Source organism: Lepus europaeus, chromosome 21 (assembly GCF_033115175.1).
Source record: "Lepus europaeus isolate LE1 chromosome 21, mLepTim1.pri, whole genome shotgun sequence".
NCBI classification, from domain to species: domain Eukaryota; kingdom Metazoa; phylum Chordata; class Mammalia; order Lagomorpha; family Leporidae; genus Lepus; species Lepus europaeus.
Genome location: NC_084847.1, coordinates 34,848,446 through 34,870,602, shown reverse-complemented (window position 1 = coordinate 34,870,602; position 22,157 = coordinate 34,848,446).

The following is a 22,157-nucleotide window of genomic DNA, read 5'->3' as shown; positions in this document are numbered from 1 at the left end:
CAGGGAACATTTAATTTTGTACTGGGAAACTCTAATTAGTTCCACATGGAGACACCAGCTCTACACATTCGTATTTTCTAAGCGAGAAACTAGAGGAATTGCGGCAAGCACACATGGTATTTCTGTTTGTATACATGACATTTTATGCACTTTGCTAAAGAAAGCACTTTGCTTTTCTCCAAAACCATTTTTACCATGATTTGCTTAGTCTATTGCATACAAATTCCACACCACTTTGTCCGGATATGACTGCATGAAACCGGAAATATCCGGTTTTCTTTTGGCTAACTCAATCCCAGATGGCCACAGCCTCTGTGTTTGTGTTTTCTGGATATTATCCATGATCATTATTGTTTTGAAAGTTTTTTTTTTTTATCAGGGCACATTTAATTTTGTACTGGGAAACACTCAGTGGTTCCACGTGGAGACACCAGCTCTACACATTCATATTTTCTAAGCGAGAAACTACAGGAACTGCGGCAAAAAAACAGGATATTTCTGTTTGTATACATGACATTTTATGCACTTGCCTAAGGAAAGGAGTTTGCTTTTCTCCAAAACCATTTGTACTATGATTTGCTTGGTCTATTGCATAAAAATTCCACACCACTTTGTCCGGATATGACTGTATGAAACCGGAAATATCCGGTTTTGTTTTGGCTAACTCAATCCCAGATATTGCCACAGCCTCTGTGTTTGGGTTTTCTGGATATTATCAATGGTCATTATTGTTTTGAACGTGTTTTTTTTAATCACGGAGCATTTATTTTTGTACAGGGAAACAATCACTGGTTCCACATGCAGAAACCAGCTCTACACATTCGTATTTTCTAAGCGAGAAACTAGAGGAACTGAAGCAAACAAACATGATATTTCTGTTTGTATACATGACATTTTATGCACTTGCCTAAAGAAAGGACTTTGCTTTTCTCCAAAACCATTTTTACTAGGATTTGTTTGGTCCATTGCATACAAATTCCACACCACTTTGTCCGGATATGACTGCATGAAACCGGAAATATCCGGTTTTGTTTTGGCTAACTCAATCCCAGTTTGCCACAGCCTCTGTGTTTGTGTTTTCTGGATATTATCAATGGTCATTATTGTTTTGAATTTTTTTTTTAATCAGGGCACATTTAATTTTGTGCTGGGAAACACTCAGTGGTTCCACATGGAGACACCAGCTCTACACATTCGTATTTCTAAGCGAGAAACTAGAGGAACTGCGGCAAACAAACAGGATATTTCTGTATACATGACATTTTATGCACTTGCCTAAAGAAAGGACTTTGCTTTTCTCCAAAACCATTTTTACTATGATTTGCTTGGTCTATTGCATACAAATTCCACACCACTTTGTCCGGATATGACTGCATGAAACCGGAAATATCCGGTTTTGTTTTGGCTAACTCAATCCCAGATATTGCCACAGCCCTTGTGTTTGTGTTTTCTGGATATTATCAATGGACTTTATTGTTTTCAAAATTTTTTTTTATCAGGGAACATTTAATTTTGTACTGGGAAACACTCAGTAGTTCCACATGGAGACACCAGCTCTACACATTCGTATTTTCTAGCGAGAAAACTAGAGGAACTGCGGCAAACAAACATGATATTTCTGTTTGTATACATGACATTTTATGCACTTGCCTAACGAAAAGACTTTGCTTTTCTCCAAAACCATTTTTACTATGATTTGCTTGGTCTATTGCATACAAATTCCACACCACTTTGTCCGGTTATGACAGCATGAAACCGGAAATATCCGGTTTTGTTTTGGCTAACTCAATCCCAGATATTGCCACAGCCCCTGTGTTTGTGTTTTCTGGATATTATCAATGGACTTTATTGTTTTGAAATTTTTTTTATCAGGGAACATTTAATTTTGTACTGGGAAACACTCAGTGGTTCCACATGGAGACACCAGCTCTACACATTCATATTTTCTAAGCGAGAAACTAGAGGAACTGCGGCAAGCAAACATGATATTTCTGTATACATGACATTTTATGCACTTGCCTAAAGAAAGGACTTTGCTTTTCTCCAAAACCATTTTACTATGATTTGCTTGGTCTATTGCATACAAATTCCACACCACTTTGTCCGGATATGACAGCATGAAACCGAAAATATCCGGTTTTGTTTTGGCTAACTCAATCCCAGATATTGCCACAGCCCTTGTGTTTGTGTTTTCTGGATATTATCAATGGACTTTATTTTTTTCAAAATTTTTTTTATCAGGGCACATTTAATTTTGTACTGGGAAACACTCAGTGGTTCCACATGGAGACACCAGCTCTACACATTCGTATTTTCTAAGCGAGAAACTAGAGGAACTGCGGCAAACAAACAGGATATTTCTGTATACATGACATTTTATGCACTTGCCTAAAGAAAGGACTTTGCTTTTCTCCAAAACCATTTTTACCATGATTTGCTTGGTCTATTGCATACAAATTCCACACCACTTTGTCCGGATATGACTGCATGAAACCGGAAATATCCGGTTTTGTTTTGGCTAACTCAATCCCAGATATTGCCACAGCCCCTGTGTTTGTGTTTTCTGGATATTATCAATGGTCATTATTGTTCGGAACGTGTTTTTTAAATCAGGGAGCATTTAATTTTGTACAGGGAAACAATCACTGGATCCACATGCAGAAACCAGTTCTTCCTATTCGTGTATACTAGGCTGAAAACTAGAGGAACTGGGGCAAATAAACATGATATTTCTGTTTGTATACATGACATTTTATGCACTTGCCTAAATAAAGGACTTTGCTTTTCTCCAAAACCATTTTACTATGATTTGCTTGGTCTACTGCCTAGGAATTCCACAGCACTTTTTCCGGGTATTACTGATTGAAACTGGAAATATCCGGTTTTCTTTTGCCTAACTCAATCCCAGATATTGTCAAAGCCCCTGTGTTTGTGTTTTCTGGATATTATCAAAGGACTTTATTGTTTTGAAACTTTTTTTTATCAGGGAACATTTAATTTTGTACTGGGAAACTCTAATTAGTTCCACATGGAGACACCAGCTCTACACATTCGTATTTTCTAAGCGAGAAACTAGAGGAACTGCGGCAAGCAAACATATTTCTGTTTATATACATGACATTTTATGCACTTGCCTAAAGAAAGGACTTTGCTTTTCTCCAAAACCATTTTTACTATGATTTGCTTGGTCTATTGTATACAAATTCCACACCACTTTGTCCGGATATGACTGCATGAAACCGGAAATATCCGGTTTTCTTTTGGCTAACTCAATCCCAGATGGCCACAGCCTCTGTGTTTGTGTTTTCTGGATATTATCCATGATCATTATTGTTTTGAAAGTTTTTTTTTTATCAGGGCACATTTAATTTTGTACTGGGAAACACTCAGTGGTTCCACATGGAGACACCAGCTCTACACATTCATATTTTGTAAGCGAGAAACTACAGGAACTGCGGCAAACAAACATGATATTTCTGTTTGTATACATGACATTTTATGCACTTGCCTAAGGAAAGGAGTTTGCTTTTCTCCAAAACCATTTGTACTATGATTTGCTTGGTCTATTGCATAAAAATTCCACACCACTTTGTCCGGATATGACTGCATGAAACCGGAAATATCCGGTTTTGTTTTGGCTAACTCAATCCCAGATATTGCCACAGCCCCTGTGTTTGTGTTTTCTGGATATTATCAATGGTCATTATTGTTTGGAACGTGTTTTTTAAATCAGGGAGCATTTAATTTTGTACAGGGAAACAATCACTGGATCCACATGCAGAAACCAGTTCTTCCTATTCGTGTATTCTAGGCAGAAAACTAGAGGAACTGGGGCAAATAAACATGATATTTCTGTTTGTATACATGACATTTTATGCACTTGCCTAAAGAAAGGACTTTGCTTTTCTCCAAAACCATTTTTACTATGATCTGCTTCTTCTATTGCATACAAATTCCACACCACTTTGTCCGGATATGACTGCATGAAACCGGAAATATCCGGTTTTGTTTTGGCTAACTCAATCCCAGTTTGCCACAGCCTCTGTGTTTGTGTTTTCTGGATATTATCAATGATCATTATTGTTTTGAAATTTTTTTTTAATCAGGGCACATTTAAGTTTGTACTGGGAAACACTCAGTGGTTCCACATGGAGACACCAGCTCTACACTTTCGTATTTTCTAAGGGAGAAACTAGAGGAACTGCGGCAAACAAACAGGATATTTCTGTATACATGACATTTTATGCACTTGCCTAAAGAAAGGACTTTGCTTTTCTCCAAAACCATTTTTACTATGATTTGCTTGGTCTATTGCATACAAATTCCACACCACTTTGTCCGGATATGACTGCATGAAACCGGAAATATCCGGTTTTGTTTTGGCTAACTCAATCCCAGATATTGCCACAGCCCTTGTGTTTGTGTTTTCTGGATATTATCAATGGACTTTATTGTTTTCAAAATTTTTTTTTATCAGGGAACATTTAATTTTGTACTGGGAAACACTCAGTAGTTCCACATGGAGACACCAGCTCTACACATTCGTATTTTCTAGCGAGAAAACTAGAGGAACTGCGGCAAACAAACATGATATTTCTGTTTGTATGCATGACATTTTATGCACTTGCCTAACGAAAAGACTTTGCTTTTCTCCAAAACCATTTTTACTATGATTTGCTTGGTCTATTGCATACAAATTCCACACCACTTTGTCCGGTTATGACAGCATGAAACCGGAAATATCCGGTTTTGTTTTGGCTAACTCAATCCCAGATATTGCCACAGCCCCTGTGTTTGTGTTTTCTGGATATTATCAATGGACTTTATTGTTTTGAAATTTTTTTTATCAGGGAACATTTAATTTTGTACTGGGAAACACTCAGTGGTTCCACATGGAGACACCAGCTCTACACATTCATATTTTCTAAGCGAGAAACTAGAGGAACTGCGGCAAGCAAACATGATATTTCTGTATACATGACATTTTATGCACTTGCCTAAAGAAAGGACTTTGCTTTTCTCCAAAACCATTTTACTATGATTTGCTTGGTCTATTGCATACAAATTCCACACCACTTTGTCCGGATATGACAGCATGAAACCGAAAATATCCGGTTTTGTTTTGGCTAACTCAATCCCAGATATTGCCACAGCCCTTGTGTTTGTGTTTTCTGGATATTATCAATGGACTTTATTTTTTTCAAAATTTTTTTTATCAGGGCACATTTAATTTTGTACTGGGAAACACTCAGTGGTTCCACATGGAGACACCAGCTCTACACATTCGTATTTTCTAAGCGAGAAACTAGAGGAACTGCGGCAAACAAACAGGATATTTCTGTATACATGACATTTTATGCACTTGCCTAAAGAAAGGACTTTGCTTTTCTCCAAAACCATTTTTACCATGATTTGCTTGGTCTATTGCATACAAATTCCACACCACTTTGTCCGGATATGACTGCATGAAACCGGAAATATCCGGTTTTGTTTTGGCTAACTCAATCCCAGATATTGCCACAGCCCCTGTGTTTGTGTTTTCTGGATATTATCAATGGTCATTATTGTTCGGAACGTGTTTTTTAAATCAGGGAGCATTTAATTTTGTACAGGGAAACAATCACTGGATCCACATGCAGAAACCAGTTCTTCCTATTCGTGTATACTAGGCTGAAAACTAGAGGAACTGGGGCAAATAAACATGATATTTCTGTTTGTATACATGACATTTTATGCACTTGCCTAAATAAAGGACTTTGCTTTTCTCCAAAACCATTTTACTATGATTTGCTTGGTCTACTGCCTAGGAATTCCACAGCACTTTTTCCGGGTATTACTGATTGAAACTGGAAATATCCGGTTTTCTTTTGCCTAACTCAATCCCAGATATTGTCAAAGCCCCTGTGTTTGTGTTTTCTGGATATTATCAAAGGACTTTATTGTTTTGAAACTTTTTTTTATCAGGGAACATTTAATTTTGTACTGGGAAACTCTAATTAGTTCCACATGGAGACACCAGCTCTACACATTCGTATTTTCTAAGCGAGAAACTAGAGGAACTGCGGCAAGCAAACATATTTCTGTTTATATACATGACATTTTATGCACTTGCCTAAAGAAAGGACTTTGCTTTTCTCCAAAACCATTTTTACTATGATTTGCTTGGTCTATTGCATACAAATTCCACACCACTTTGTCCGGATATGACTGCATGAAACCGGAAATATCCGGTTTTCTTTTGGCTAACTCAATCCCAGATGGCCACAGCCTCTGTGTTTGTGTTTTCTGGATATTATCCATGATCATTATTGTTTTGAAAGTTTTTTTTTTTTTTATCAGGGCACATTTAATTTTGTACTGGGAAACACTCAGTGGTTCCACATGGAGACACCAGCTCTACACATGCATATTTTCTAAGCGAGAAACTACAGGAACTGCGGCAAAAAAACAGGATATTTCTGTTTGTATACATGACATTTTATGCACTTGCCTAAGGAAAGGAGTTTGCTTTTCTCCAAAACCATTTGTACTATGATTTGCTTGGTCTATTGCATAAAAATTCCACACCACTTTGTCCGGATATGACTGCATGAAACCGGAAATATCCGGTTTTGTTTTGGCTAACTCAATCCCAGATATTGCCACAGCCCCTGTGTTTGTGTTTTCTGGATATTATCAATGGTCATTATTGTTTGGAACGTGTTTTTTAAATCAGGGAGCATTTAATTTTGTACAGGGAAACAATCACTGGATCCACATGCAGAAACCAGTTCTTCCTATTCGTGTATTCTAGGCAGAAAACTAGAGGAACTGGGGCAAATAAACATGATATTTCTGTTTGTATACATGACATTTTATGCACTTGCCTAAAGAAAGGACTTTGCTTTTCTCCAAAACCATTTTTACTATGATCTGCTTCTTCTATTGCATACAAATTCCACACCACTTTGTCCGGATATGACTGCATGAAACCGGAAATATCCGGTTTTGTTTTGGCTAACTCAATCCCAGTTTGCCACAGCCTCTGTGTTTGTGTTTTCTGGATATTATCAATGATCATTATTGTTTTGAAATTTTTTTTTAATCAGGGCACATTTAAGTTTGTACTGGGAAACACTCAGTGGTTCCACATGGAGACACCAGCTCTACACATTCGTATTTTCTAAGCGAGAAACTAGAGGAACTGCGGCAAACAAACAGGATATTTCTGTATACATGACATTTTATGCACTTGCCTAAAGAAAGGACTTTGCTTTTCTCCAAAACCATTTTTACTATGATTTGCTTGGTCTATTGCACACAAATTCCACACCACTTTGTCCGGATATGACTGCATGAAACCGGAAATATCCGGTTTTGTTTTGGCTAACTCAATCCCAGATATTGCCACAGCCCTTGTGTTTGTGTTTTCTGGATATTATCAATGGACTTTATTGTTTTCAAAATTTTTTTTTATCAGGGAACATTTAATTTTGTACTGGGAAACACTCAGTAGTTCCACATGGAGACACCAGCTCTACACATTCGTATTTTCTAGCGAGAAAACTAGAGGAACTGCGGCAAACAAACATGATATTTCTGTTTGTATGCATGACATTTTATGCACTTGCCTAACGAAAAGACTTTGCTTTTCTCCAAAACCATTTTTACTATGATTTGCTTGGTCTATTGCATACAAATTCCACACCACTTTGTCCGGATATGACAGCATGAAACCAAAAATATCCGGTTTAGTTTTGGCTAACTCAATCCCAGATATTGCCACAGCCCTGGTGTTTGTGTTTTCTGGATATTATCAATGGACTTTATTTTTTTTCAAATTTTTTTTATCAGGGAACATTTAATTTTGTACTGCGAAACTCTAATTAGTTCCACCTGGAGACACCAGCTCTACACATTCGTATTTTCTCAGCGAGAAACTAGAGGATCTGTGGCAAACAAACATGATATTTCTGTTTGTATACATGACATTTTATGCACTTGCCTAACGAAAAGACTTTGCTTTTCTCCAAAACCATTTTTACTATGATTTGCTTGGTCTATTGCATACAAATTCCACAGCACTTTGTCCGGATATGACTCCATGAAACCGGAAATATCCGGTTTTGTTTTGGCTAACTCAATCCCAGATATTGCCACAGCCCCTGTGTTTGTGTTTTCTGGATATTATCAATGGTCATTATTGTTTGGAACTTTTTTTTAAATCAGGGAGCATTTAATTTTGTACTGGGAAACAATCACTGGTTCCACATGCAGAAACCAGTTCTTCCTATTCGTGTATTCTATGGAGAAAACCAGAGGAACTGCGGCAAGCAAACATGATGTTTCTGTGTGTATACATGACATTTTATGCACTTTGCTAAAGAAAGCACTTTGCTTTTGTCCAAAACCATTTTTACTATGATTTGCTTGGTCTATTTCATACAAATTCCACACCACTTTGTCCGGATATGACTGCATGAAACCGGAAATATCCGGTTTTGTTTTGGCTAACTCAATCCCAGTTTGCCACAGCCTCTGTGTTTGTGTTTTCTGGATATTATCAATGATCATTATTGTTTTGAAATTTTTTTTTAATCAGGGCACATTTAAGTTTGTACTGGGAAACACTCAGTGGTTCCACATGGAGACACCAGCTCTACACATTCGTATTTTCTAAGCGAGAAACTAGAGGAACTGCGGCAAACAAACAGGATATTTCTGTTTGTATACATGACATTTTATGCACTTGCCTAAAGAAAGGACTTTGCTTTTCTCCAAAACCTTTTTTACTATGATTTGCTTGGTCTATTGCATACAAATTCCACACCACTTTGTCCGGATATGACTGCATGAAACCGGAAATATCCGGTTTTGTTTTGGCTAACTCAATCCCAGATATTGCCACAGCCCCTGTGTTTGGGTTTTCTGGATATTATCAATGGTCATTATTGTTTGGAACGTTTATTTAAATCAGAGAGCATTTAATTTTGTACAGGGAAACAATCACTGGTTCCACATGCAGAAACCAGTTCTTCCTATTCGTGTATTCTAGGGAGAAAACTAGAGGAACTGCGGCAAACAAACATGATATTTCTGTTTGTATACATGACATTTTATGCACTTGCCTAAAGAAAGGAGTTTGCTTTTCTCAAAATCCATATTTACTATGATTTGCTTGGTCTATTGCATACAAATTCCACACCACTTTGTCCGGTTATGACAGCATGAAACCGGAAATATCCGGTTTTGTTTTGGCTAACTCAATCCCAGATATTGACACAGCCCCTGTGTTTGTGTTTTCTGGATATTATCAAAGGACTTTATTGTTTTGAAACTTTTTTTTATCAGGGAACATTTAATTTTGTACTGCGAAACTCTAATTAGTTCCACATGGAGACACCAGCTCTACACATTCGTATTTTCTAAGCGAGAAACTAGAGGAACTACGGCAAGCAAACATGATATTTCTGTTTGTATACATGACATTTTATGCACTTGCCTAAAGAAAGGACTTTGCTTTTCTCCAAAACCTTTTTTACTATGATTTGCTTGGTCTATTGCATACAAATTCCACACCACTTTGTCTGGATATGACTGCATGAAACCGGAAATATCCGGTTTTGTTTTGGCTAACTCAATCCCAGATATTGCAACAGCCCCTGTGTTTGGGTTTTCTGGATATTATCAATGGTCATTATTGTTTGGAACGTTTATTTAAATCAGAGAGCATTTAATTTTGTACAGGGAAACAATCACTGGTTCCACATGCAGAAACCAGTTCTTCCTATTCGTGTATTCTAGGGAGAAAACTAGAGGAACTGCGGCAAACAAACATGATATTTCTGTTTGTATACATGACATTTTATGCACTTGCCTAAAGAAAGGAGTTTGCTTTTCTCAAAATCCATATTTACTATGATTTGCTTGGTCTATTGCATACAAATTCCACACCACTTTGTCCGGTTATGACAGCATGAAACCGGAAATATCCGGTTTTGTTTTGGCTAACTCAATCCCAGATATTGACACAGCCCCTGTGTTTGTGTTTTCTGGATATTATCAAAGGACTTTATTGTTTTGAAACTTTTTTTTATCAGGGAACATTTAATTTTGTACTGCGAAACTCTAATTAGTTCCACATGGAGACACCAGCTCTACACATTCGTATTTTCTAAGCGAGAAACTAGAGGAACTACGGCAAGCAAACATGATATTTCTGTTTGTATACATGACATTTTATGCACTTGCCTAAAGAAAGGACTTTGCTTTTCTCCAAAACCATTTTTACTATGATTTGCTTGGTCTATTGCACACAAATTCCACACCACTTTGTCCGGATATGACAGCATGAAACCAAAAATATCCGGTTTAGTTTTGGCTAACTCAATCCCAGATATTGCCACAGCCCTTGTGTTTGTGTTTTCTGGATATTATCAATGGACTTTATTGTTTTCAAATTTTTTTATCACGGAACATTTAATTTTGTACTGGGAAACACTCAGTGGTTCCACATGGAGACACCAGCTCTACACATTCGTATTTTCTAGCGAGAAAACTAGAGGAACTGCGGCAAACAAACATGATATTTCTGTTTGTATACATGACATTTTATGCACTTGCCTAACGAAAAGACTTTGCTTTTCTCCAAAACCATTTTTAGTATGAATTGCTTGGTCTATTGCATACAAATTCCACACCACTTTGCCCGGATATGACTGCATGAAACCGGAAATATCCGGTTTTGTTTTGGCTAACTCAATCCCAGATATTGCCACAGCCCCTGTGTTTGTGTTTTCTGGATATTATCAATGGTCATTATTGTTTTGAATGTTTTTTTTTAATCAGGGAGCATTTAATTTTGTACAGGGAAACAATCATTGGATCCACATGGAGAAACCAGCTCTACACAATCGTATTTTCTAGCGAGAAAAATAGAGGAACTGCGGCAAACAATCAGGATATTTCTGTTTGTATACATGACATTTTATGCACTTGCCTAAAGAAAGGAGTTTGCTTTTCTCCAAAACCATATTTACTATGATTTGCTTGGTCTATTGCATACAAATTCCACACCACTTTGTCCGGATATGACAGCCTGAAACCGGAAATATCCGGTTTTGTTTTGGCTAACGCAATCCCAGATATTGCCACAGCCTCTGTGTTTGTGTTTTCTGGATATTATCAATGGACTTTATTGTTTTCAAAATTTTTTTTATCAGGGAACATTTAAATTTGTACTGGGAAACACTCAGTGGTTCCACATGGACACCAGCTCTACACATTCGTATTTTCTAGCGAGAAAACTAGAGGAACTGCGGCAAACAAACATGATATTTCTGCTTGTATACATGGCATTTTATGCACTTGCCTAACGAAAAGACTTTGCTTTTCTCCAAAACCATTTTTAGTATGAATTGCTTGGTCTATTGCATACAAATTCCACACCACTTTGTCCGGATATGACTGCATGATACCGGAAATATCCGGTTTTCTTTTGGCTAACTCAATCCCAGATTGCCACAGCCCCTGTGTTTGTGTTTTCTGGATATTATCAATGATCATTATTGTTTTGAAAGTTTTTTTTTTTTATCAGGGCACATTTAATTTTGTACTGGGAAACACTCAGTGGTTCCACATGGAGACACCAGCTCTACAAATTCATATTTTCTAAGCGAGAAACTAGAGGAACTGCGGCAAGCAAACATGATATTTCTGTTTGTATACTTGACATTTTATGCACTTGCCAAACGAAAAGACTTTGCTTTTCTCCAAAACCATTTTTACTGTGATTTTGTCTGTCCATTGCATATGAATTCCACACCACTTTGTCCGGATATGACTGCATGAAACCGGAAATATCCGGTTTTGTTTTGGCTAACTCAATCCCAGATATTGCCACAGCCCCTGTGTTTGGGTTTTCTGGATATTATCAATGGTCATTATTGTTTGGAACGTTTTTTTAAAATCAGGGAGCATTTAATTTTGTACAGGGAAACAATCACTGGTTCCATATGCAGAAACCAGTTCTTCCTATTCGTGTATTCTAGGGAGAAAACTAGAGGAACTGCGGCAAACAAACATGATATTTCTGTTAGTATACATGAGATTTTATGCACTTGCCTAAGGAAAAGACTTTGCTTTTCTCCAAAACCATTTTCAATGCAATTTTCTCAGTACATTGTATACGAATTCCACACCACTTAATCCTGATATGACTGAATGAAACTGAAATATCCGCTTTTGTTTTGGCTAACTGAATCCCAGATAGTGAGACAGCCTCCGTGTTTATCTTTTCTGGATATTATCGAAGGACTGAAATGTTTTGAATGTCTTTTGTCAGAGAACTTTTAATTTTGTACTGGGAAACTCTAATTGGTTCCACATGGAGACACCAGCTCTACACATTCGTATTTTCTATTGAGAATGCTAGAGGAACTGTGGCAAAAAAAACATGATATTCCTGTTTGTATAGATGGCATTTTATGCACTTGCCTAAAGAAACGACTTTGATTTTCCCCAAAACCACTTTGACTGTGATTTTCTCGGTCCGTTGCATACGAAATCGCCACCACATTTTCCAGATATCACTGGATGAATTCGGAAATATCCGCTTGTGTTTTGGCTAACTCAATCACAGATATTGCGACTGCCCCTGTGTTTGTGTTTTCTGGATATTATCGAAGGACCTTTTTCTTTTGAATGTTTTTTTTATCAGCGAATATTTAACTTTGTTCTGGGAAACTCTAATTGGTTCTACATGGAGACACCGGATCTATACATTAGTATTTTCTAGGAGAAAGCTAGAGGAACTGCAGAAAACAAACATATTTGTTTGTATACATGACATTTTATGCACTTGCCTAACGAAAAGACTTTGCTTTTCTACAAAACCATTTTACTGTGATTTTCTCAGTCCATTGCATACGAATTCCACACCACTTTGTCCGGAGTAACTGGATGAAACCAGAAATATCTGGTATTGTTTTGGCTAACTCAATAACAGATACTGCCACAGCCCCAGAGTCTGTGTGTTCTGGATATTATCAATGGTCATTATTGTTTTGAAAGTTTTTTTTTTATCAGGGAACATTTAATATTGTACTGGGAAACACTCAGTGGTTCCACATGGAGACACCAGCTCTACACATTCGTATTTTCTAGGGAGAAAGCTAGAGGAACTGCGGCAAATAAACATGATATTTCTCTTTGTATACATGACATTTTATGCACTTGCCTAACGAAAAGACTTTGCTTTTCTCCAAAACCATTTGTACTGAGATTTTCTTGGTCCAATGCATACGAATTCCACACAACTTTGTCCAGATATGACTGGATGAAACCGGAAATATCCTGTTTTATTTTGGCTAACTGAGCCCAATATATTGCCACAGCCCCTTTGTTTGTGTTTTCTGGATACTATCGAAGGACTTTATTGTTTAGAAATATTTTTTATCAGGGAACATATAATTTTTTACTGGGAAACTCTAATTGGTTGCAGATGGAGACACCAGCTCTACACGTTCATATTTTCCAGGCAGAAAGAGAGAGGAACTGCGGCAAACATACATCATATTTCTGTTTGTATACATGACATATTATGCACTTGCCTAAAGAAATGACTTTAATATTCTCCAAAACCTTTTTTACTGTGATTTCCTCGGTCTATTGCATACGAATTCCACACCACTTTTTCCAGATATGACTGGATGAAAGCGCAAATATCCGCTTGTGTTTTGGCTTACTCAATCCCAGATATTGCCACAGCACCTGTGTTTGTATTTTCTGGATAATATTGAAGGACTTTATTGTTTTGAAAGATTTTTTTTAATCAGGGAACTTTAATTTTATACTGGGAAACATTCACTGGTTCCACATGCAGAAACCAGCTCTACACATTCCTATTTTCTGGCAGAAAGCTAGAGGAACTGCGGCAAACAATCATGAAATTTCTGTTTGTATAGATGGCATTTTATGCACTTGCCTAATGAAATGACTTTGCTTTTCTCCAAAACCATTTTCACTGTGATTCTGTCTGTCCATTGCATACGAATTGTAGACCACTTTGTCCGCATATGACTGGATGAAAGGGGAAATATCCGGTTTTGTTTTGGCTAACTCAATCCCAGATATTGCCACAGATCCTATGTTTGTGTTTTCTGGATATTACCAATGGTCATTATTATTTTGAAAGTTTTTTTTTATCAGGGAATATTTAATTTTGTACTGTTAAACTCTAATTGGTTCCACATGGAGACATCAGCTCTGCACATGCGTATTTTCTAGGGAGAAAGCTAGAGGAACTGTGGCAAACAAACATGATATTTCTGTTTGTATAGATGGCATTTTATGCACTTGCATAAAGAAAAGACTTTGCTTTTCTCAAAAACCATTTTTACTGTGATTTTCTCAGTCAATTGCATACGTATTCCACAGCACTTTTTCCGGATATGACTGGATTAAACCGGAAATATCCGGTTTTCTTTTGGCTAACTGAATCCCAGATATTGCCACAGCCACTGTGTTTGTGTTTTCTGGATATTATCGAAGGACTTTATTGTTTTGAAAGTTTTTTTTTTAATCAGGGAACATTTAATTTTGTACTGGGAAATTCTAATTGGTTCCACATGGAGACACCAGCTCTATATATTCGTATTTTCTAGCGAGAAATCTAGAGGAACTGCGGCAAACAATCATGATATTTCTGCTTGTGTACATGACATTTTATGCACTTGCCTAACGAAAAGACTTTGCTTTTCTCCAAAACCATTTTTACTTTGATTTTCTCGTTCCATTGCATACGAATTCCACACCAGTTTTCCGGATATGACTGGATGAAAGGGGAAATATCTGCTTGTGTTTTGGCTAACTGAATCCCAGATATTGCCACAGCCCCTGTGTTTGTATTTTCTGAATATTATCGAAGGACTTTATTGTTTTGAATGTTCTTATCAGGGAACATTTAATTTTGTACTGGGAAACACTCAGTGGTTCCACATGGAGACACCAGCTCTACACATTCGTATTTTCTAGGAGAAAGCTAGAGGAACTGCGACAAAGAAACATGATATTTCTGTTTAAATAGATGACATTTTATGCACTTGCCTCACATAAAGACTTTGCTTTTCCCAAAAGCATTTTTACTGTGATTTTCTCGGTCAATTGCATAAGAATTCCATACCACTTTGTCCGGATATGATTGGATAAAACCAGAAATATCCGGTTTTGTTTTGGGAAACTCACTTCCAGATTGCCACAGCCCCTGTGTTTGTGTTTTCTGGATATTATCAATGGTCATTATTGTTTTGAAAGTTTTTTTTTTTTTTTTAATCAGGGAACATTTAATTTTTTCTGCTTTTTTAAAAGATTTATTTATTATTTGTTTTTTTAATTTTATTTCATTTTTAACTTTTATTTAATGAATATAAATTTCCAGTTTGCAGCTTATGGATTACAGTGGCTTCCCCCTCCCATAACTTCCCTTCCACCCACAACCCTCTCCTCCCCCACTCCCTCTTCCCTTCCATTCACATCAAGATTCATTTTCAATTCTCTTTATATACAGAAGATATATTTAGTATAAAGATTTCAACAGTTTGCACCCACATAGAAACACAAAGTGAAACATACTGTTTGAGTACTAGTTATAGCATTAAATCAAAATGTACAGCACATTAAGGACAGAGATCCCACATGAGGAGCAAGTGCACAGTGGCTTCTGTTGTTGACCCAACAAATTGACACTCTAGTTTATGGCGCCAGTAACCACCCTAGGCTGTCGTCATGAGTAGCCAAGGCTATGGAAGCCTTCCAAGTTTGCCGACTCTGATCATATTTAGACAAGGTCATAAAAGACAGAGTGAGGATAGTAACCAAGGATCCTGAGTGGCATTTACCAGGTTTGAACAATTATACAGCATTAAGTGGGGAAGAGGACCATCAGTACACACAGGTTGGGAGTAGAGCCATTGGTGGTAGAGTAGAGGTTATGATTACAAAGGAATGAGGCCCAAGTGCCACAGCACCTGTGTTTGTGTTTTCTTGATATTATCAAAGTACTTTATTTTTTTGAAAGTTTTTTTTTTATCAGGGAACATTTAATTTTGTACTGGGAAACTCTAACTGGTTTCAGATGGAAGCACCAGCTCTACGTATTCGTATACTCTGGGGAGAAATCTAAAAGAACTTCGGCAAACAATCATGATATTTCTGTTTGTATAGATGGCATTTTATGCACTTTCCTAATGAAAAGACTTTTCTTTTCACCAAAACCATTTTCACTGCAATTTTCTCAGTAGATTGCATACGAATTCCACACTACTTTGTCCGGATAAGACTGGATGTAAACGGAAATGTCCGGTGTTTTTTAGCTAACTAAATCCCAGATTGCCATAGCCCCTGTGATTCTGTTTTCTGGATATTATCGAAGGAATTTATTGTTTTGAAAGTTTTTTTTGTAAGGGAACATTTAATTTTGTACTGGGAAACACTCACTGATTCCACATGGAGACACCAGCTAAACACATTCGTATTTTCTAGCGAGAAAGCTAGAGGAACTGCGGCAAACAAACATGATATTTCTGTTTGTATACATGATATTTTATGCACTTGCCAAACGAAAAGACTTTTATTTTCTCCATAACGATTTTTACTGTGATTTTCTCGGTCCATTGCATACGAATTCCACACCACGTTGTCCGGATATTTCTGGATTAAACCGGAAATATTCTGTTGTGTTTTGGCTAACTGAATCCGAGATATTGCCGCAGCCCCTGTGTTTGTGTTTCCTGGACATTATCGAAGGACTTTATTGTTTTGAAAGTTTCTTTTTTTTTTATCAAGGAACATTTAATTTTGTACTGGGAAACTCTAATTGGTTCCACATGGAGACACCAGCTCTACACATAATTGTTTTCTGAGGAGATATCTAAAGGAACTGCGGCAAACAATCATGATATTTCTGTTTGTATAGATGGCATTTTATGCAATTGCCTAAAGAAAAGACTTTGCTTTTCTCCAAAACCATTTTCACTGCAATTTTCTCAGTCAATTGCACATGAATTCCACACCACTTTTACCGGATATGACTGTTTGAAACCGGAAATATCCGGTTTTGTTTTGGCTAACTCAATCCCAGATATTGCGACAGAGCATGTGTTTTTGTGTTTTCTGGATATTATCGAACAACTTCATTGTTTTGAAAGTTTTTTTTTTATTTGTTCATCAGGGAACATTTAATTTTGTACTGGGAAAGTCTAATTGATTCCACATGAAGACACCAGCACTACAGATTCGTATTTTCCTGGTGAAAAAGCTAGAGGTACTGCGGTAAAGAAACATGATATTTTTGTTTGTATACATGACAATTTATGCACTTGCCTAACGAAAACACTTTCCTTTTCTCCAAAATCATTTTCACTGCAATTTTCTCAGTCCATTGCATACGAATTCCACACCACTTTTTCTGGATATGACTGGATGAAACCGGAAATATCCGGTTTTGTTTTGGCTAACTCATCCCAGATATTGCCAAAGCCCCTGTGTTTGTGTTTTCTGCATATTATCAATGGACATTATTGTTTTGAAAGTTTTTTTTAATCAGTGAACATTTAATTTTGTACTCGAAAACTCTCACTGATTCCACATGGAGACACCAGCTCTACACATTCGTATTTTCTAGCGAGAAAGCTAGAGGAACTGCGGCAAACAAACATGATTTCTGTTTGTATACATGACATTTTATGCACTTGCCTAACAAAAGGAATTTGGTTTTCTCCAAAACCATTTTTACTGTGATTTTCTCGGTATAATTGCATACGAATTCAACATCATTTTTTTCCGGATAGGACTGGATGATAACGGAAATATCCGGTTTTGTTTGGGCTAATTCAATCCCAGATATTGCCACAGCCCTTGTGTTTGTGTTTTCTGGATATTATTGAAGGACTTTATTCTGTTGAAAGATTTTTCATCAGGGAACATTTAATTTTCTACTGGGAAACACTCAGTGGTTCCACATGGAGACAACAGCTCTACACATTCATATTTTCTAGTGAGAAAGCTAGAGGAACTGTGAAAACAAACATGATGTTTTTGTTTGTATACATGACATTTTATGCATTGCATAACGAAAAGACTTTACTTTTCTCCAAAACAATTTTCACTGCAATTTTCGCAGTCCATCGCATACGAATTCCACACCACTTTCTCTGTATATGAGTGGATGAAACCTGAAATGTGCGGGTTTATTTGGCTAACTGAATCTCAGACATTGAGACAGCCCCTGTGTTTGTGTTTTCTGGATATTATCGAAGGACTTTATTGTTTTGAATGTTTTTTTTTACTTTTTTTAATCAGGGAACACTTACTTTTGTACTGGGAAACTCTAATTGGTTCCACATGGAGACACCAGCTCTACACATTCGTATTTTCTAGGAAGTAAGATAGAGGAACTGCGGCAAACAAACATGATATTTCTGTTTGTATACTTGACAATTTATGCACTTGCCTAACGAAAACACTTTCCTTTTCTCCAAAATCATTTTCACTGCAATTTTCTCAGTCCATTGCATACGAATTCCACACCACTTTTTCTGGATATGACTGGATGAAACCGGAAATATCCGGTTTTGTTTTGGCTAACTCATCCCAGATATTGCCAAAGCCCCTGTGTTTGTGTTTTCTGCATATTATCAATGGACATTATTGTTTTGAAAGTTTTTTTTAATCAGTGAACATTTAATTTTGTACTCGAAAACTCTCACTGATTCCACATGGAGACACCAGCTCTACACATTCGTATTTTCTAGCGAGAAAGCTAGAGGAACTGCGGCAAACAAACATGATTTCTGTTTGTATACATGACATTTTATGCACTTGCCTAACAAAAGGAATTTGGTTTTCTCCAAAACCATTTTTACTGTGATTTTCTCGGTATAATTGCATACGAATTCAACATCATTTTTTTCCGGATAGGACTGGATGATAACGGAAATATCCGGTTTTGTTTGGGCTAATTCAATCCCAGATATTGCCACAGCTTCAGTGTTTGTGTTTCCTGGATATTATCGAAGGACTTCATTGTTTTGAAAGTTTTTTTTTTTTTTAATCAGGGAACATTTAATTTTGTACTGGGAACCTCTAATTGGTTCCACATGGAGACACCAGCTCTACACATTCGTATTTTAGGAGAAAGCTAGAGGAACTGCGGCAAACAAACATGATATTTCTGTTTGTATACATGACATTTTATGCACTTGCTAAAGAAAGGACTTTGCTTTTCTCCAAAACCATTTTTACTGTAATTCTCTCAGTCCATTGCATACGAATTCCACACCACTTTGTCCGGATATGACTGGATGAAAGGGGAAATATCCGCTTTTGTTTTGGCTAACTCAATCACAGATATTGCCACAGCCTCTGTGTTTGTGCTTTCTGGATATTATCGAATGACTTTATTTTTTTGGATGTTTTTTATCAGGGAACATTTAACTTTGTAATGGGAAACTCTAATTGGTTCCACTTGGAGACACTAGCTCAACACTTTCGTATTTTCTGGGGAGAAATCTAAAGGAACCGCTGTAAACAAATGTGACATTTCTGTTTGTATAGATGGAATTTTATGCACTTGCCTAACGAAAAGACTTTGCTTTTCTCCAAAACCATTTTTACTGTGATTTTTTCGGTCTATTGCATACGAATTCCACAACAGTTTGTCGGAATATGACTGGATGAAACCGGTAATATCCTGTTGTTTTTGGCTAACTGAATCCCAGATATTGCCACAGCCCCTGTGTTTGTGTTTTCTGGATATTATCAATGGACATTATTATTTTGAAAGTTTTTTTTTTTCTTTTTATCTGGGAACATGTAATTTTGTACTGGGAAACTCTAATTAGTTCCACATGGAGACACCAGCTCTACACATTCGTATTTTCTAGGAGAAATCTAGAGGAACTGCGGCAAACAAACATCATATTTCTGTTTGTATAGATGACATTTTTTACATGTGCCTAACTAAAAGACTTTGCTTTTCTCCAAAACCATTTTTACTGTGATTTTCATGTTCCATTGCATACGAATTGCATACCACTTTGTCTGGATATGAATGGATGTAACCGCTAATATACGGTTGTGTTTTGTCTAACTGAATCCCAGATATTGCGAATGCCTCTGTGTTTGTGTTTTATGGATATTATCAAAGAACATTATATTTCGAATTTTTTTTTATCAGGGAACATTTAATTTTGTCCTGGGAAACTCTAGTTGGTTCCACATGGAAAAACTAGCTCTACACATTCGTATTTTCTAAGAGAAATCTAGAGGAAATGCAGCAAGCAAAACTGATATTTCTGTTTGTATTGATGGCATTTTATGCACTTGCCTAAAGAAAAGACTTTTCATTTCTGCAAAACCATTTTTACTATGATTTTTTCTGTCCATTGAATATGAATTGCACACCAGTTTTTCCGTATATGACTGGATGAAACCGGAAATATCACGTTTTGTTTTGGCTACCTAAATCCAAGATATTGCCACAGCCCCTGTGTTTGTGTTTTCCGTTTATTATCGAAGGACTTTATTGTTTTGAATTTTTTTTATCAGAGAACTTTTTATTTTGTACTGGGAAACTCTAATTGGTTCCACATGGAGAAACGAGCTCTGCACATTCGTATTTTCTAGCGAGAAATCTAGAGGAACTGCGGCAAACAAAAATGATATTTCTGTTTGTATACATGACATTTTATGCACTTTCCTAACGAAAGGACTTTGCTTTTCTCCACAACAATTGTTACTGTGATTTTCTCGGTGTATTGCATACGATTTCCACACCACTTTGTCCGGATATGACTGGATGAAAGGAGGAATATCCGCTTGTGTTTTGGCTAACTGAGTCCCAGATATTGGGACAGCCTCTGTGTTTGTGTTTTCTGGATATTATCGAAGGACTTTATTGTTTTGAATATTTTTTATCAGGGAACATTTAATTTTGTACTGGGAAAAACTCACTGGTTCCACATGCAGACACAGCTCTACACATTCGTATTTTCTAGAGAGAAACCTAGAGGAACTGCGGCAAACAAACATGATATTTCTGTTCGTATACATGACATTTTGGGCACTTGCCTAACGAAAAGATTTTGCTTTTCTGAAAAACCATTTTTACTGTGATTTTCTGGGTCCATTGCATACGAATTCCACACCACTTTGTCTGGATATGACTGGATATACCTGTAATATCTAGTTGTGTTTTGTCTAACTGAATCCCAGATATTGCGAATTCCTCTGTGTTTGTTTTTTATGGATATCATCAATGGACATTATATTTTGAAATTTTTTTATCAAGGAACATTTAATTTTGTACGTGGAAACACTCACTGGTTCCACATGGAGAAACCAGCTCTACACATTCGTATTTTCTAGTGAGAAATCTAGAGGAACTGCGGCAAACAAACATGATATTTCTGTTTGTATAGATGGAATTTTATGCACTTGCCTAACGAAAAGACTTTGCTTTTCTCCAAAACCATTTTTACTTGGATTTTCTTGGTCTATTGCATTTGAATTGCAGACCACTTTGTCAGGATATGAATGGATGAAACTGGAAACATCCCATTTTGTTTTGGCTAACTCAATCCCAGATATTGCCACAGCCCCTGTGTTTGTGTTTTCTCGTTATTATCGAAGGACTTTATTGTTTTGAAATTTTTTTTTATCAGAGAACATTTGATTTTGTACTGGGAAACTCTAATTGGTTCCACATGGAGACACCAGCTCTACACATTCTTATTTTTTAGCTAGAAATCTAGAGGAACTGCGGTTAACAAACATGATATTTATGTTCGTATACGTGACATTTTATGCACTTGCCTAACGAAAAGACTTTACTTTTCTGAAAAACCATTTTTACTGTGATTTACACGTTCCATTGCATACGAATTCCATACCACTTTGTCCGGATATGACTGGATAAACTGGTAATATCCGGTTGTGTTTTGTCTAACTGAATCCCAGATATTGCGAATAATTCTGTGTTAGTGTTTTATGGATATCATCAATGGACATTGTATTTTGAAATTTTTTTTATCAGGGAACATTTAATTTTGTAAATGGAAACACTCACTGGTTCCACATGGAGAAACCAGCTCTACACATTCGTATTTTCTAGCGAGAAATCT